General features: G+C 38.3%; 1 non-coding gene across 1 annotated transcript; it reads left to right on the forward strand.

Moving 5' to 3' along the window:
• The first annotated feature begins 830 nt into the window (after positions 1–830).
• trnar-ucg lies at positions 831–903 on the forward strand. The gene has a single exon. It is a non-coding gene; the product is annotated as a tRNA-Arg (tRNA).
• The last annotated feature ends 1408 nt before the right edge of the window (positions 904–2311 follow it).

Genomic DNA, 2311 nt, shown 5'->3' on the forward strand with positions numbered 1-2311 from the left:
TGTGACTCGATTCATTTATCATATTTTTATTCTTTATTAAAATAAATGTCTTTAAAACTTTTTTTGTATTTCTCCAAATTGTCTTTAATAAAACAATGATTTGTAAGTTAATGCATAAACTCTGATTAACAGCAACAAATTAACTTAAAAAACACAAAACCCTTAAAAATAAAGTAAAAAACAAACAAACATAAAAAACGCATTTTAGCAAGAAGTACATAAATGACCATTAAACAACAATAAAAAAATGCAGCTTCTAACAGGTTCAGAGGAACAATGAAGTCTGTGAGCAGAAACCTCAGGATGAGGGAGGAGCTTTCACCTGGAATCAAACCTCCAACACTTTCCTCAGAGTGACGACCGCTCCACCACAGAACGCTACAGACTGCATGAAGATGAGAAGAAGCAGAGAAGGACTCATGAGGACAACACTGCAGCGCCTCCTGCTGGAGGATCAGAAAGTCTGCAGACAGGAGATCCTTCCAGCAGCAAAAATGAGCTCTTTCCTCCACAAGCAACAACCTGAACTTTCACTTCACAACTCTTTCCTTTCCTTCCAGAAGCTCGGAGCTCCGTTTGAGTCTGCAGAGATGCAACAGCTCACTCAGTCACATCTGCAGACAGGAGTTCCAGCTGCAGCAGTAAGTCCAGATGTTTGCAGTTGGTGGAGCTTCTTCAGATGAAACAGTGATGCTGGAAACAGCCTGGAGATGTTGTGAGTCCATCACAGGGTTTGGTCCAGAGTCCCAGTGCAGACTCTCTCCCCCACCTTCCTCTTTGAGGCAGCAGAAGCTTCTCCTCTTTTTTGGCTAGATGATGCTGTCATGACTGACCATGTGGCCTAATGGATAAGGCGTCTGACTTCGGATCAGAAGATTGAGGGTTCAAGTCCCTTCATGGTCGGAGACATTAAAGTATCCTGTGAAAGAACTCATCAAGATATGGAAAAACTGTTCAAATCCGACTCAGGACATTAGCATTGATTACATGAATTAATAGCCAAAATGAGAAATGTGTGCTACTGCTCAGGGATTTCTGTAGACCTAATTTTCACTAATACCAGACCCCAATGACAGGGCTCAACATCATCCTGAACTTTCAAACCACTGACAAGTTTGTCTTCTTTTCACCTGTAATGAAGAGCCTCCTCCTCTTCCTCACCTCCATATTTAGCGCTTCCTTTTGTCTTAGCTCAGGGGTCTGGCTCTTTTACTCCTCCATTGTGGCTCCTTGGTTAAAATAAAATGTTTTAAAAAGTAACAGTAAAGGAAAAAGAAAGTAGGAAGTAGGGCTGCCACAAACTATTATTTTAATAGTCGATTTAACGGCTGTTTTTTTCTGGTTAGTTGACTAATTAAGTAGATTGATAAAGCAGATTTTCTGTTTTTTAAAAAAATTGAAGGATTTAAAGTGGGCCTCATGGTTTTACTCTATGGTGGGGGTCACTGTGATGGAAATTAACATTTCCTCCTTAGTATTCATCCATGACACTTACCAAGCGACCTTTGCACACAGTTAGAGCCACAGGATGTGTTTGTTTCTATCATGATGTTAAAGAGAACATCTTGTCTAATTTTAGATATGAAACCTTAAAGTCACTATCTTAAGTCCCTGCTAAGAGTTTGTTTGTGCTTCTTTATAAAAGGTGATGGCCCCTCCTGACAAGCAGGGACTCAGCAGACTCCTCTCCACGCAAGCATGCTTTGTCTTGGTGGAGGGTAAATCAATAAATTAAATGAATGTTTAAATGTGTTCCCAAATATTCTGTGTAAAAGAAAAACAGCTTATTTTGTTAAATGGAAAAAAAAAATCTTTGGCTAATTCAGAATAAGAGACGCGATTTATGAAAGTTACTTTGTTATGGAATATGGAGGACCAGGAGACGAATTGAAATAAAAATATGCACCATTAAATTAAAAATGCGCCATTGATGATTTCAATTTAATATAAATCAATCAATACATTTTTAAATATATGTGGCATTAAAATATTACAATAGCCATTAAAAAGCAAATTTAAATATTTCATGATTTCATTTCCAGTCAATTATCAAAGATAATTTGAAATAAATATATGTAATATGAAACTATTAATTAAATGTGCCATTAATTATTTAAAAGTGGCTGATGAGAAAAGCACAGAGAAGCAGTTTCTTGACTTCAGCCTTCTTCACACCTCCTGATGGAGCCCTGTGATCTGACCTCAGTCCTGAGTTCAGCCGTCAGAACTGGATTAAGGAGCCCAGGTTTGGAACCTGCAAAGAACCAACAAACAGAAAGCCACTCTGTGGGAAAGACTCCACACTTCTGAC

This window comes from Oryzias melastigma, unplaced genomic scaffold, assembly GCF_002922805.2.
Source record: "Oryzias melastigma strain HK-1 unplaced genomic scaffold, ASM292280v2 sc00316, whole genome shotgun sequence".
Classification (NCBI taxonomy): domain Eukaryota; kingdom Metazoa; phylum Chordata; class Actinopteri; order Beloniformes; family Adrianichthyidae; genus Oryzias; species Oryzias melastigma.